We start from the raw sequence: 16,917 nt of genomic DNA on the forward strand, positions 1-16,917 counted from the left end.
TCAATCCCAAGATCTGAAACTCCATAAGCAGCTGGTATGCCCACATCTGGAGTCTGCATCCACAGTTTGGAACCCACACTTTCAAAAAGATATACAGCTGATAGAAAGAGTGCAAAGCTGTGTAACCAGGAAAATGGAAGGCATGAGGGGAATACTTAGTGAGGGATTAAGAATTATTGGATTGCAACCTTTCAAGAGGTTGATTTATGGTTTAGTTCAAATTTATAAATTGATACATGACCTTATTACCCAAGCTTGAAAAGTTCTTTATTCGGAGTTACCATATTTTTGGTGATCGTCAGTATCAACTACAGAAATTTGATTCACATCTTAATAGTCACAGTTTGTTTTCTCCCCAATAGAACTGCTGATATTTCAAATGATTTTGTTAGGAATGCAGAAAATGTAGTGACTTTTTAGAAAACTTGTCAGAAATATAGTGTCATTTCTATCTATGTATTGTCTGATGATGTTGCTGTTCTTGTTTTATTACTGTGCCTATGTGCTTTGCACTGTATGGCAATAAAGACACATAAACCATAATTGTTTTGAATGGTTTAACATTATTGATGAGCCACATAGTAAATGTCTGCCCTATATTTCCTGTGTTCTTGTGACTGGACAAGCCACAAGCATGGATACTGAGGGGGAAAAAAAGGGTGGAAATTGCAGAGGCAATGGTTAAAAGTTTTCTATCCGAGCTAGTTATATGAGTGGTGCCAGAGGACTGGAGAATTGCAAATGGTAAATACACTTCTTCAGAAAAGGCTGTGAGGATAAGCCAACTAAAGTCCAATCAGTTTAACCTCAGCAACGTGAAATATTCTCCAAACACTGGAGATTAAATGAACACTGACTTGTGCTGATGTACATTAAGGAAAACACATACATAATGATTAAAGGGGAATCATATTTTACTTGCTTAAGATTTTAATGAGGGTAACAGAAAAGGTTGATGAGGGGAATGTGGTAAATGTGAACATGGACTGCCAAAAAGCATTTTATAAATAAAGGGGCACACAGCAAACTTGTGGTAACATTTGGAGCTGATAGAATAAAAGGGACAGCAGCAACATGGATAGGAATCTGACAGAGTGACAGGAAACACAGCAGTGGGAAATGTTTTTATTTGGAATGGAGGTCGGTTAAAGTGGGATTCCAGGAGGGTTAGTGTTAGGAATCCTGCTCTTCCTGATACATATTAGAGACATCGGCAATGCTGCACAGAGCACACATTCAAAATTGTGGGAATTACACAATACGTGACAGCATTGTGAACTGTGAGGGGGTAGTGTTGAAGCTCAAAGTTACTTCGACAGCTTGTGGATTAGTGAGACAAGACCAATTTAAAGCAGAGAAGTGTGAAATGATTTATTTCAGTGGGAAGTAAAGGGAGAGACAATATGAAAAAAATGATACAATTGTAAAGGCATGCAGGAACAAGGGACTTGTGATTAAATGTGACACTAATAATTGCTGTTTGGGTGACAGGTTGAGAGTGTGGTTACTAATGTATTTGGGATTGTGAGCTTTATACATAGGGGCACAGTTTACAAGACCAAGCAAGTTATGGGAAAGCTGTATAAAACACTGGTTTGGCCTCAGTTGGAGTATTGCATTATCTGCAGGACAGCACTGTTTAGAAAAGAGGGGAAGGCATAAAAAAGGTTGCAATAAATCACTGGGCGAGGGTCCAGGGATGAAGAAGTTCAGTTGCATCGGGAGATTGGAGAATTTGGGTCTTTGCTGAAGAGAAGGTTGAGAGGAGATTTGATAGAGGTGTTCAGAATTGTGGAGGGAAGTGGAAAGAGCTGACAGGGAGAAGCTGTCATGTCCCAATCTTCCTCTGTCAGGAAGTGTTCCCCAAACTGAATGAACAGGGCACTGTTCCTGGTTACACTTCTCTGGCAATGCTAAATATTCCGAGTATTTGTTTTAATGTGTAATATTTAAGATAATTATACAAACACAACAAATTGTTTAGAGTAAAGAAGAGACATTAAAAGTGAAAATTCATGTTGACATCTCTCTGCTGGGCTTTGAGTCGTTCCAGTATGGGCCACTGATCTGATTCATCCAATGATGCTTTTCCCAGTCGCCTGCGTAACATGGCTTGAATCCTGGACTTTCAGTTTTTGAACTGCACAGCAGAGCGTTTAAGAAATTATTGGGGCTGAATGGCCTCATCTGTGCTCCAGTCCTCCTTCCATCTGGTGAGCTGATCTGACACCCACCCCAGAGTGGAGTTGCTGCACAGGTTGCCTTAAAAATGGTCTCTCAGCTGAGGGAATAACTGTGAATCTCATCACCACTTCCATCCTGACTAATTTCCTCCACTTCAAACCGTCCATCAATGCCAGAAGGAGTCAGAACTGGAGTAGGAGTCTCCACCAATGATTCAGTCCCATCTTTGACCACTCGAGCATCCTGCCTTGCCTCACATCTTCTCTGTTCTCCAGCAGCGATGATGTTCCAGGGTCTTGGCTACTCTGAGTGGCCTGTTCGAGGATCGCCTTGCTCCAAAGCAGCTGCCTTTTGATGTTTGTCAGCAAGTTGTTGAATCTTGGCTCCTCTTCACCTCCAACTTCAGACCAATCGGGGACTTCCACCTTCCAAGCTTCTGGGGCTGGTTGAGCAGAAACAACAATAATTGAGGATTTTGCAGTGTTGCCACATTCGAGCAGATTTCCACCTGGGGCATTTCATTAAACACCGGCTTTTTCACTTCATTAACAACTATAGGAATGGCAATGCAATGTATTGGCCCATTTATCCTCACATAGGATTTCGCACATCATGTTGAAGTTGCACAAGACATTGGGAAGGCCACACTAGGAATACCGTATGCAGTTCTGGGCACCCTATTATAGAAGGACCATTATTAAATTTGAAAGAGTGCAGAAATGATTTACTAGGATGCTACCGGGACTTGATTGTTTGAGTTATAAGGAGAGGCTGAATAGACTGGGACTTTTTCCCTGGAGTGTAGGAGGCGTGGGGTGATGTTATAGAGATCTATAAAATAATGAGGGCCATAGATCAGCAAGATAGTCAATATCTTTTCCCAAAGATAGGAGAGTCTAAAAGTGGAGAGCATAGGTTTAAAGTGAGAGGGGAGAAACACAGAGGGTGGAGTCTGGAACGAGCTGTCAGAGATAGCAGCAGAGGTGGTTACAATTTTGCCTGGGCGGCATTGATAAGTTGGGCTGAACGGCCTGTTTCCAGCTGTAAATCTCTGTGACTGTATGACTATGACTCCAGCCCTATCCGGAAACGATGCAGGTTGTCACTATCATTGCTGTAAGTGGAGGTGGACAATGCTCATTCACAACATCTGTATTCCGTATGAACAGCTGGCAGGTAGAACACCAAATCAATGGTAAATATTCTGTCAACATCCAGTGAAACTGGGGAACTATGTTAACGGGTCGGTATATTGACAACACAGGACTCTGTGACAATAGCTTCATCCCCAACAGGGAATGTCACCACATCCACAATTTCCCCAGTTTGGAGATTCCAGTCAGGAAGCAAGGAGCAAAGTGTAAGACACCAGAGAAAAGACAAGAGATCTTCATTTCTATCAAACAAATCATTATGTCAGGAGTTCCCAAAGGACAGCCAATGAATGACTTCTTTAAGAGGTCATAGTCATAGAATTTTACAGCGCAGATAGAGGCCATTCAGCCCCTCGTGTATGTACTGGCCATCAGCATCTATCTATTCTAATCCCATTTTTCAGCGCATATTCAAACATGTACGACCTGATGAGGGAACCAAACGTAACATTTCCACATTTGCTGACAACACAAAACTGGCGGAATTGTGAGTTGAAGGAGAATGCATGGAGGCTTCAAGGTGATTTGGACAACTTGAGTGAGTGACCAAACACATGGCAGATGCAGGACAACGCGGCTAAACGTGAAGTTCTACATTTTGGTGTGAAAAACAGAAAGGACAGGATGAGAGGAGATCTGATTAAAACATAAAATTCTAACAGGGCTGGACAGATTAGCTGCAGGAAGGATGTTTTCCTTGGTTGGGGAATGTAGAACAAGAGGACACAGTCTTAGGATACGGGGTTCACCATTTAGGAAGGAGAGGAGGAGAGATTTCTTCACCCACAGGGTGGTGAACCTGTGGAATTCTCTACCTCAGAAGCTGTGGAGACCAAGTCACTGCATATATTCAAGAAGGAGAGAGAGGTTTTTTTTAGATTTTACTGGCATCAAGGGGTATTGGGAAAAATGAGAACATGGAATTGAGATAGAGGATCAGCCATGATCACATTGAATGATGGAATAGACTCGAAGGGCTGAATGGCCGACTCCACTTCCCAGTTTCTATGTTTTCAAGTTCTGATGAAAGGTCACAGACCTGAAACACTAACTCTGTTTCTCTCTCTAAACAGATGCTGCACAATTTGCTAAGCTTGCTTTTCTGCTTTCATTTCAGATTTCCAGCTTCCGAACAGAACCCAGCCAGAGTCAGCACCTTCAGTAGAGAGGGAGAGAGGGACCAGTGAGTGTAGAACTGAACCCAGCCAGAGTCAGCACCTTCAGAGAGAGAGAGAGGAACCAGTGAGTGTAGAACTGAACCCAGCCAGAGTCAGCACCTTCAGTAGAGAGAGAGAAACCAGTGAGTTCGAACTGAACGCAGCCAGAATCAGCACCTTCAATAGAGAGAGAGAAACCAGTGAGTGTGGGACTGAACCCAGCCAGAGTCAGCACCTTCAAGAGAGAGAGAGAGAGAGAGAAACCAGTGAGTGCAGAACTGAACACAGCCAGAGTCAGCACCTTCAGTAGAGAGAGAGGAACCAGTGAGTGTAGAACTGAATCCAGCCAGAGTTAGCGCCTTCTGTGGAGAGAGAGAAACCAGTGAGTGTAGAACTGAAGCCAGCCAGAGTCAGCACCTTCAGGAGAGAGGGAGGAACCAGTGAGTGTGGAACTGAACCCAGCCAGAGTCAGCACCTTCAGAGGATAGAGAGGTAACTAATCTAAACCCTGTATTCAAGAACAGATGATGTGGAGATGCCGGTGTTGGACTGGGGTAAACACAGTAACAGCTTTAACAACACCAGGTTAAAGTCCAACAGGTTTATTTGGTAGCAAATGCCATTAGCTTTCAGAGCGCTGCTCCTTCGTCAGATGGAGTGGAAATCTGCTCTCAAACAGGCCACAGTTTGCCCTGTTTGAGAGCAGATTTCCACTCCATCTGACGAAGGAGCAGCGCTCCGAAAGCAAATGGTATTTGCTACCAAATAAACCTGTTGGACTTCAAGAACAGAGGCAGAAAAGAAAGAGGGAACCAATGAACAGTGAGCTGAACGCCGGTCAGCGGGCAGTTGCTGGAGTCCATCATCAAGCATTTGGAAAGCAGGGTTATAATCAGCATGGATTTAAGGGAGGGAAATCACGCTTGACAATACTACTGGAATTCTTTGAGGATGTAACTAGGAGAGTTGACCAGGAAGAACCTGTGGATGCGGTTTATTTAGACTTTCAGAAGGCTTTGGACAAGGTCTCACATGACGTTTTTAAGTTTTAAAGGTTAATTTGTTTTTTAGTGTCAGAAGCAGGTTTCCATTCACACTGCAATGAAGTTATTGTGAAAATCCCCCACTCGCCAGACTCTGCGACCTGTTCAGGGAGAATTTAGCATGACCAATATACCTAACTAGCACATCTTTCAGATTGTGGGAGGAAACTGGAGCACCCAGAGGAAACCCACATAGATGCAGACGTACCTAGATGTACGTGCAGACTTCACAGTGACAGTGACCCAAGCCAGGAGTCGAAGCCGCGTCCCTGGCGCTGTGAGACAGCAGTGCTCACCACTGTGCCACCTCTCTACTATATAAAATTAAAGTACATGGGATTGCAGGTAGTGCCTTGTGATGTATAGAAAGCTGGTGAACAGACAGGAAGCAAAGAGATGGCCTAAATGGGTATTTTTCCAATTGGAAGGCAGTGACTGGTGGGGTACTGCAGGGATCTGCGCGAGGACCCCAACTGTTCATATTATATATTAATGATTTGGACACGGGAGCTAAATGTATTATCTCCAAATATGTAGATGATACAATTGTGTGGGAGGGTGAGCTTTGAGGGGCATGCAGAGATCCTCCAACGTGATTTGGACAGGCTGAGTGTGTGGGCATCTACATGGCAGATGTAGTATTATGTGGATATTATGGCAGATGATGAAATTTGAATTCACTATGAATCTGCAATCAAAAATCTAATTGTCGCTTGTCATTGAACCCTATCTGGTTTACTAATGTCCTCTCAGCAAGGAATTCTGCTGGGCCAGAGTGTGTTTGAATTGTCACGTCTAAAGGTAACAAAAGCATGGATGAGGGTTTCAGGGACGGGTGAGTTGAGGTATTACAAACACTGTGTGATGTTACACAGCTAGAAATAGGTGAACTTGGTGAAGGAACAGATATGTGGTTGGAATCTTATTTCCAAGTCTGATGAGGTGCCAAGATTATGAGGGTTTGTTTCAAACTCGGACATTGACAGTGGGAGATGGACTCAGTGACTGAGAACAGAATTTGTAGTGGAAACATTGGTCTTCCAAATATTTAATTGGGGGAATTCTCTGCTTAGCCAGTACTCGAGGTCGGAGAAGGAGTGTAATAACTTAATAACAGGGGATTGGTTGTGAGAGGTGATGGTGAGGTGGAGCTGGGTATTATCAGCAGACATGTGAAAACTAACACTGTGCTTTCAGATAATATCACTGAGGGGTAAGGTGTAGATGAAAAATAGGAAGGAGCCAAGGATATATCCTTGGGTGATTTCGGTGGTAACAGAACAGGATGGGAAGAGAAACCATTGCAGGTGATACTCTGCATATGACCAGAAAGATAAGAATGGAACCGGCCGAGTGCAGTCTTACCCACCTTGTATTGAGACTTAGTGGTGGTGCCAAGAAGAGGAAGAAGAAGTCTTACACCACACCAAAGAAAAATCAGCACAAGAGGAAGAAGGTCAAGCTTGCTGTCCTTAAATATTACAAGGTCGATGAATACGGAAAAATTTATCGCCTGCGGCGTGAATGTCCTTCTGAGGAGTGTGGTCCTGGTGTTTCATGGCTAGTCACTTCAACAGACAATACTGTGGAAAGTGTTGTCTGACATATTGCTTCAACAAGGCTGAAGATGCATAATTAAATGGATTGTAATAAACTATGATGGAAAACAAAACTGTCAGGTCAGTGTGCACAGCAGGTGAAGATGTTCATGTACCTGACATCCTGGAAAACTAATGATGGATGAAGGCCCACTCAGTAAACGAGTGGAGAGAAAGCTGGAGTTCTCAATCATCTTCATCTCGAGCGGCAGCTCCTCCCTCTCAATATGTGTGGTGAGATCAGGCCATTCTGCTCAGTCAGGAACACCCAGACTGACTGTAAGAGAGAGAGAGGCTGTAATTAGAACCAAACAATAAGGGAGATTCACTCAAAGTAACCAAGCCCCATCCCAAAACAGAGCACAGGAAGATCCCAGTATCTAACCGTGGCCTCTGCAAAGTGAGCTGCTCTAACCTGCTGTGACACTGAGCCCAACACACAAAGCACGGGAAGATCCCAATTTCTGTGCTGATTGGTCTGACTCCAGGGAGTTTGCAGTGCCGCTATTGCCCTCTTTTTAGGGCAGTGCCGCTATTGCTGAGACGGGGGAACTGCAGCGTGACATGTTTACACAGGAAGCTGCCATTGGAAACACTAAGCTGCGGATTTATAGAATCCGACAGTGCAGGAGGAGGCCATTCTGCCCATCGAGTCTGCACCAACTACAATCCCACCCAGGTTCTACCCCCAGCACTGACCCGAGCTGGTCCCCATGAAACGAAGGAGCAGTTTAGCATGGCCAATCCACCTAACCCGCACATCTCTGGACTGTGGGAGGAAACCGGAGCACCCGGAGGAAATCCACGCTCCCCACGCTGTGAGGCAGCAGTGCTAACCACTGTGCCACCCCATTTACAGCCGGGCAGGATGAGATTCCCGCTACCAAAACCCTTCACCCATCCGGAGCCCCGCTGTGGATGGATCCGGACCCGGGGACTGAAGCCACTTGCGGTGCATTTGCTGCCGCTCCGCGCGGTGTCTGATGGGCCCGGGGTAAATCCCCGCCAACGGCCTGTGACCGACAGCTGGGAAAACCAATCGGAAATTGACGCATCGCGATTATCCAATGGCCGCTCTGCGCCCACTGAGTGACAGCTGTCTTATCCAATCAATGGGTTCCATAGTCAGAAGTTCGAGACCATTGAAAATGATGCTCCCAATTGTAACCAATCGCAGACCGCGTTGCTAACAACAACAGCCCCACAATGTGATTGACATCTTGTCTAGCCAATCGTAACGCAGTGTCCAATCGGACTGTGCCGCTCGTGCGCGACTGCCGGTCCGATGGTAGTGGGTTATCGTTGATATTTGCCCTCTTTTTAGGTCAAACCAAATAAACAAACTCGTGAGCTTCACTCCCAGCCCAGCGTCATTGCGTCATTCAATTCGATCCGGAGCTGAAACCAATGAGAAATCAAAGAGCTGGAGGCGGAAAGAATCCTTAAAGTGGAACTGCTCACACAATTATAGTTGTACAATTATAATTCGTTGATGGCAGTTAAAGCGGCAAAAGGATTGCGGAAAGTCAGAGGATGCAAAAGCTGAAACCCGCGGGAAAGGAAGGAGGAAAGAAATGAAGGGAACAGGCGACAGAAATGAACGAGAGGAAAGCAAGCTGGAAGCCAGGGGCTTTTAGAGACCGTATTCCAGAGCTGAAACCCAGAGAGCTGAAAGTACGAATATCACTGGTGGAGTGAACCAAGTAAGAAGTCTAACAACACCAGGTTAAAGTCCAACAGTTTTATTTGGTCGCAAAAGCCACTAGCTTTCAGAGCGCTGTTCCCTCATCAGGTAAGTCAGGTAACGTGATGAAGGAGCAGCGCTCCGAAAGCTCGTGGCTTTTGCGACCAAATAAACATGTTGGACTTTAACCTGATGTTGTGAGACTTCTTACCATGAGGGCAGAATCAGTGGAGCTCAGATATCTCAGAGGATTGTTACGCTGGAGGTGATGAAAGGGAGGAAGAGCTGAGGACATGGAGGGTTTTGGAAACACGGATAAGAATATTAAAATTGAGACATTGCTTAACCACGAGTCAGTGTTTGTCACTGAGCACAGGGTTGATGCATGAACGGTATCTGGAGTAAATTCTGATTTAATGATGAGAAATCAATTAGCAGCTTTCTGGACACTGCAGCACAATAAATCGGATCAGAAGTGGACCACTTGGCCCCTCAAGCCTGCTGCTCCATTCAATAGGATCATGTTTTAGATTCCAAACCACAGAATCTTTACAATGCCGTAACAGCCCATTTGGTCCATCAAGTCTACACTGCCTTATTGAAATTGCACGCTACCTAATCCCACTCTCCCGCCTCACAGCCCCAGAGACCCGGGTTTGCTCCTGGCCTTTGCTGACTGTGCAAATTTTGCACATTCTCCCCCGTGGGTTTCCTCTGGGTGCTCTGGTTGACTCCCACGATTCAAAGATGTGCAGCTTAGGTGGATTGGCCATGTTAAATGTTCCTTTGAGTTTCCAAAGATGTATACATTTGGAACTGAATCTGTGCAATTTTGACACTTATTTTGAAATTTTCCCCCTGGTTCTTGATGAACGCTTGACTGGAACATAAAAAACTCTATCATTGAATCCCTGCATTGCAAAAGGTGGCCATTCGGCCTATTGAGTCTGCACTGATTCTCTGATCTATCCACGCAACCTCACATATTTATCCTGATAATCCTCCTAATCTAAACATACTGGGAGACATAAGGGGAAATTTAGCATGGTAAATCCACTTACCCTATCAATGGAGTGTGGGGGGAAACCAGAGCACACAGAGGAAAGCTACGTGGACATAGAGAAAATGTGAAAAATACGTACAGTCACCCAAGGCCTGAATTGAGTCCAGGTCCCTGTCATTCTGCAGCAGCAGTGCGAAAGCCACCCTTATTTCTCTTCCATAAGACCATAAGACATAGGAGCAGAATTAGGCCACTCAGCCCATCGAATCTGCTCCGCCATTTTTCTCATTCCCATTCTCCTGTCTTTTCCCCATAACCCCTGATCCCCTTATTACTCAAGAATCTATCTATCTCTTTCTTAGATACACTCAACGACCTGACCTCCACAGCCTTTTGCAGCAAAGATTTCCATAGATTCGCCACTCTCTGGCTGAAGAAATTCCTCCTCATCTCTGTTTTAAAGGAACGTTCCTTTCGTCTGAGGTTGTGCTCTGGTTCTAGTTTTTCCTACAAGTGGAAACATCCTCTCTGTGTCCACTCTCTCCAGGCCCCCCAGTATCCTTTAAGTTTCAAAAGAACCCCCCTCATCCTTGTAAACTCCAACGAGTACAGACCCAGAGTCCTCAACCATTCTTCATACAACAAGCTCTTCGTTCCATGGATCATTCTTGTGAACCTCCTCTGGACCTTTTCCAAGGCCAGCACATCCTTCCTTAGATATGGTGCCCAAACTGCTCACAATACTCCACACGGTGTCTGACCAGAGCCTTTGCCAGCCTCAGAAGTACATCCGTGCTCTTGTATTCCACCCCTTTCGACATTGCATTTCCCTTCCTAACTGCCGACTGAACCTGCACGTTTACCTTAAGAGAATCCTGAACAAGGACTCCCAAGTCCCTTTGTGCTTCTGAGTTCCTAAGCATTTCCAATTTAAAAAGTAATCTGTGCCTTCATTCCTCCTTCCAAAGTGCGTAACCTCACACTTTCCCACATTGTTTTCCTTCTGCCATTTCTCTGCCCACTCTCCCAGCCTTTCCAAATCCTTCTGCAGCACACCTGCTTCCTCAATGTTACGTTTCCCTCCACAGGTCCTCACAGACTTCTTTCCGTGAGGAAAAATACCCAACTTCTCAATCGATCTTCATTGCTACAAATCTTTGTCAACAGAATCATTCATGTGAATATCCTTTGCACTCCCTCTAAACTTCTTCAAGTGTGGTGCCCAGCACTGGACTCAATGCTCCAGGTGAGGCCTATCTAGTGTATTTAAAATCTCAACATGATCTTCTTATTCATCTATTCAACCTTCCAATAAAACATAGGGTGTCATTTGCTTTATTACCTGCTCTCTCAACATGCCCAACCACCTTTAATGACTTTTCTACTGAGAAACTGAGATCCCTTTTTTCCTGCATTTCCTTAAGTGTTTCTCCATTTATTTCTCCACACTCTCAAAATGAATCAACTCACACCTCTGTGCATTGAACATCATCTAGTTAGGTGATTGACTCACCCAGGTGCCCGACTGTGGCAAATTGGGGAATTTCACAATAACTTCATTGCAGTGTTAATGTGAGCCTTACATGTGACGAATAAACTTTACTTTAACTTTACTTTTCTTTACTTTTACTTCATCTGCCACTCGTCTGCCCAGAGGACAGCAATGGAATCATTCACTCAGAATCTACACATTGTTCTGAGCTCTAGGGTCTCTCAGAATAATTCACTCGGCCTCTCAACATGGAACAACCACCTCTTTCCGGGGGGTAATCTAGTGAACCTTCTCTGTACCGCCTCTAATGCAAGCTTATCTTTTCTCAAATGTAGATACCACAGCTGCACATAGCATTGCAGATGTGGTCTCCATAAACTCCTGTACAATTGGAGCAAGACACTTTTCTTCATCTCCTCCAATTCACGTGCAATAAAACCAAACATGCCATTTGCCTTTGTAATTGCTTGAATGAATAATCCAGATTGTGCTCCGAATTCTCGAGAACATTTTAAATCCGTCACATTTCAAACTCTCCTCAACTCTGAAGAAGAGTCACGGACACCGAAAGCATTAACTCTGTTTCTCCCCCGATAGATGCTGCGAGACCTGCATGAGGTTTCTTGCATTTTCTGTTTTTATTTCAAATTCCGTCACTGTGCCTTCCTCATCTCCTTTTAGAAACATATTTGTAATTTTTTAACTCTCCAGTGACTTAGGCCACCAACTGTCTTGTCATTTAATCAGTGTTGCACTTCTACTTGTTTAGAAACGACAAGAGAACAGTTCACACTCGATTCAGTGATGAATGATGAATGAGAAATTATGTGAGGAGTTGTGACAGAAAATGAACATCTCCGCCTTCTCCCTGTAATGCGGCAGATAACAATCTAATTCCTTTGGAACGTTTCAATTGAATCTGTATCCACCGCACTTTCCAGCAGTGCATTCCAATCTTTAAACTCTCACTGTGTGAAAAATGTTTTCCTCGTCTTCCTATTCCTTCCTTTGCTCATGATGTTCAATCTGTTCTCTCTCATTCTTCATCATTCCACAAGTGGGAACAGTTTGTCCCTATCCATTCTGTCCAGACTTCTCATGACATTTAATAGCTGTAAGTGGAACCCCTCATGGAGTGGTAAGATATTTAAACCAGTAGACATTAAGGCATGGATACAACTCGCAGCATTCAGTTAAATGACTTTTAAATACGTTTATGAGCTAACACGAAGTAATGTGAGATGCAGTAATTTCATTCAAATGAGTAATTATGATTGTAAAATACATATGCGGATATTTTGAATGGATTATTATTGACTTTAAGGAAGTTACCAATTGGCAGTAAACCAATCCAGATAACCCTTTGTCAAAGGGTCATCTGGACTCGAAACACGAGCTCATTTCACTCCTTACAGATGCTGCCAGACCGGCAGAGATTTTCCAACATTTTCTCTTTTGGTTTCAGATGACAGCATCCGCAGTAATTTGGTGTTATTTTAGAGTTGTACTATTGCACCTCATTTAGAGTTGTAGGACTGAGAAACGTTACTAATGAAATGGATTAGATACTTTGGAACTGTTTCCCTTTTACTTTTCATTGTCTCTCTATAATCTTCCTACCAGAATGAATCACTTCACAATTCTCAGCTTTGAATTTCATCTGTAACTTGTCCACGCATTCCGTCAACTTGCCGATGTCCTTTTTGAAGTTTTACACCAGGCTCCTCACAGGTCACGATGCTTCCAAGTTTCACATTGTCCACAAATTCTGAAATTGTGCCCTGTGCACCATTACCTCTGTCTAATATATCCTGGTGCATGTTCACAGTATCTACACCTTGTGTGCATATCAAACTGGGTTGAGGCTTATAACAGAAAAGAGGGGCCAATGCAGATACCTGCCTGCATATTCCACGTAAATGCTGCAGAATTGTAGTCAAGTGGTTTTGTTATTATTGTTAAGAGGAAGTAACAGAGGATGGTTTCGATCCATCGGCCTCTGAGCTATGGGCTAAGCACTCTTCAGCTGCGCCACTCTGCTACAGAAAGTCCATCTTCGCTTCCACCCGCCCCGCCCCCCGCCCCCCCGCCTCCGCTCCCCAGTCTCAGCCCCCTCACTCCTCCCCCACGACCCCTGTCCCCTTCTCCCTCCTCCCCTCCCCCTCCCCTTCCTCCCCCGTTCCCCCTCCTTCCCCTTCCCCTCCACATGCCTTCCCCTCCTCCCCCCTCGCCCTCCCCCCTCCCCCGCCCCCTCCTCTCCCCTGCTCCCTCCCCCCTTTCCCCTCCCGCTCCCCCTCCCATCTCTCCCTCCCCCTTCCTCTCCCCCCTCCCCCTTCCATTCTCCTCTCCCCTCTCTTTCTCCCCGTCCCCCCTCCCTCCTTCCCACTCCTCCCTCCCCCCTCTCCTCCTCCCCCTCACCCTACCCCCACCCCCGCTGCCTATCAATGCAATCCGTTAGATATTCAATTCCACACTTTTGTTTAACACCATCACCAGTGTCAGGAGGCTCAGTCTGGCTACACAATTCCACTGCATTCCACCAAGAATAAAGGGTCAGAGAAAGACACACACAAAAGCAGCCAAAGAGGTTGTTTGTTCACGTGTAACGACAGTCACGGAATTGATCACTGATGTTTGAAAGGAGTTTTCTCTTGTAAATATGTTTATAAATATATTTCCCGCTGTGTAACTGTGCTCTCTGCTCTTCAAAGATGTTCACTGTTGTTGTGCAAAGTGTTTCACTGTTTTTCCTGCTGTGCTCTATGATATAGAGGTTTACAACATGGAAACAGCCCCATCGGCCCAACCTGTCCATGCCGCCCAGTTTTTTTACCACCGAGCGATTCCCAATCGCCCGTGTTTGCCCCATACCCTCCAGACCCATCTTACCCATGTAACTGTCTCAATTGTTGTTGAGAGATGATTTCTGCTGTTGTGTAAGATGTTCCGCTGTTGTGTTTCCGGCTGTGTAAATGTTTTTTTTCTATTCTGTTAATATGGCCCCTGCTCTGAAAATGTGTTCCATGGTGTTTGAGAAGATTCTCCGTGAAGATGTTTCTGTCAGTAAATTGTTGCATGTTGTGTTAAGATGTTCCCCGTTCGTATGCTTTCTTGCATATAAAATTGATTCACTGCAGATTGAGGTTTTTTGGAGAAAAGAGAAGCCGATGTAAATACCTGTCTGCAGACTCCACGTAAAAGCCACAAGTTGTTTCATTGTCAGTGATAATAGGAATAGCAGAGGATGATTTCGATCCATCGACCTCTGGGTTATGGGCCCAGCACGCTTCCGCTGCGCCACTCTGCTCCGGTAAAGGCCATTTCTGCTGCCTATCAATATAGTCAGGCAGATTTTCGCTCCCGTATCATTTAATACACGTTCCAGTGTCAGGACGCTCAGCCACTGCATCAAACCGAGAATAAAACAGAGAAAAACACACAATAGCAGTAAGAGAGATTGTCTGGACACGTAACGACAGGCAAAGGTGATGGGAAACCGGCAAAGCACGGAATTGGAAAATCGATCTCTATTTTTAAAGGAATTTTCTGTTGCAAGTACATATTTGTAAATGTATTTCCTGCTGTGTAACTCTGCTCTCTGTTGTTGAGAGGTGCTTTCTGCTGTTGTGTAAAATGTTTCCCTGATGCTGTCAATATCTTTCCGGTTGTATAAATATGATCCATGTTGTGTACTTTTGAAAAATGTTCTGTTAATATATGCCCTGCTCTGTAAACGTGTTCCGTGTTGTGTGAAAATATTCTCCGTGAAGATGTTTTCTGTTCGGCAGAAAGATGATTAACTGGTCTCATAATGTTCCATATTGGGTTAAAATGTTACACGTTGTGTTAAGATGTTCTCTATTCTTGTATAAAACTCTGGTTAAACTGCAACTGGATAACGATCGCCCAATTTCGACTGCATTTTACCCTCTGTTAGTGAATGTGATTGGGGGATTCAGATTGTATCCAAACATGCACGTGAGTGAAATTTGTTCTGCATCTATCTGTCTCCGGTTGTAGTTGCGAGAGTTTATTTGTTTTATTCATTTCGAGAGGTGGGCATCACTGAAGAGGCCAGCATTCATTGCCAATCCCCAACTGACATTCGGAAGGTGATGGTTTGCTGCTTTCTTGAACTGCTGCAGTCCATGAGGTGTCGGTACAGCCACAGTGCTGTTCGCCAGACAGTCTTTCAGGATTTTGCCACTCTGACAGCGAAAGAGCCGCGATGTATTTCCAAGTCAGGATGGTGAGTGGCTTGAGGGGGAGCTTGCAGTGCTGGTGTTCCCATGTATCTATTGCCGCTGTCCTTCGAGATGGTAAGAACATAAGAACATAAGAAATTGGAGCAGGAGTAGGCCATCTAGCCCCTCGAGCCTGCCCCGCCATTCAATAAGATCATGGCTGATCTGATAGTGGTTTAGTTCCACTTATCCGCTCGCTCCCCAAAACTGTTAATTCCCTTATTGATCAGAAATCTATCTACCTGTGACTTAAACATATTGAACGAGGTAGCCTCCACTACTTCAATGGGCAGAGAATTCCAGAGATTCACTACCCTCCGAGAGGAGAAGTTCCTCCTCAACTCTGTCCTAAACTGACTCCCCCTTACTTTGAGGCTGTGTCCTCAAGTTCTTGTTTCCTTTCTAAGTGGAAAGAATCTCTCTGCCACTACCCTGGTAGAGGTGGTGGGCTTGTGGGTGCAGTCTAAGAAGAGTAGATGAAGAAATATTGCTCCCATTGCCTGAGGAGAGAAGGATGGCTTTTAATGTGCAGAGTATATAGGACCTGGGATGCACTGCCTGAGAGGGTGGCAGAGGCAGCATCAAATCAGGGCTGTCAAGGGGGAATGGAATCAGCACCTGAAGTGAAAGGATTTCCATGGTTATGAGACAAGGACGGGAAAGGGATGAGCTGAGTTGTTCTTGTACAGACCAGCAGAGAGACAAAGGGCCGAATGATCTCCCTTTCTTTGCTGTATCCATTCTAAGATTCGAGGTGTATGAGTGTTGGACTCATTCTGTATCGCTCTGTCTCTGGTGCGACATATGTGTGTGATGTTCATTATGAATCTCTCTGAGAGACTTTGCAAATCTGTACACATTCTATCTGGAAGGTATATAATTGAAACAGGGCCTTTGTTCTAATTAGTACATGATTCCACACTATCCTCTACTAAAAATCTTCAACGTAACATCATCTGCTTATCTCTGAAATTCATTCTCCATCGTCTCATTCCCGAGATTTTCCTTTTGTACATCTGTACTAGTCGACTCAACTGCTCCAGGTAATAGCAAATTCGAAGTCATACTGACTGCATTTAAAAGTACATTAATATTGATTTCTCTATGGAATGTAATGCCGATATCCAATCATTAACTCCTGTTTGATCTGTCTCTGCAACAGCGACAGCTAAGATGCATTTTTCCGCTCTACTGCAGTTCTGTATTGCGGCCAGTGGATGTCAGCACACTCTGGTAGGCTGAAGTTCAGACATCAGAGAGGGACACAACAGACAAGAATTGTTCACATCATATTGAACCTAGGACTGCGGAATTTAGAAATACTAAATCTTTTGGCCATTTCATTTTGAAATCTACCA

The 16,917-nt window shown here is 44.6% G+C and overlaps 1 long non-coding RNA gene across 1 annotated transcript; it reads right to left on the bottom strand.

Annotated features, from left to right (window-relative positions):
- Positions 1-248: 248 nt before the first annotated feature.
- On the bottom strand, positions 249-8,118 carry LOC144482195 (uncharacterized). The gene is made up of 3 exons (XR_013495905.1): positions 8,021-8,118; positions 7,253-7,413; positions 249-2,626 (listed from the first exon to the last, which is right to left on the bottom strand). It is a non-coding gene; the product is annotated as an uncharacterized LOC144482195 (long non-coding RNA).
- Between the last annotated feature and the right edge of the window lie 8,799 nt (positions 8,119-16,917).

Source organism: Mustelus asterias, unplaced genomic scaffold (assembly GCF_964213995.1).
Source record: "Mustelus asterias unplaced genomic scaffold, sMusAst1.hap1.1 HAP1_SCAFFOLD_35, whole genome shotgun sequence".
NCBI classification, from domain to species: Eukaryota; Metazoa; Chordata; class Chondrichthyes; order Carcharhiniformes; family Triakidae; genus Mustelus; species Mustelus asterias.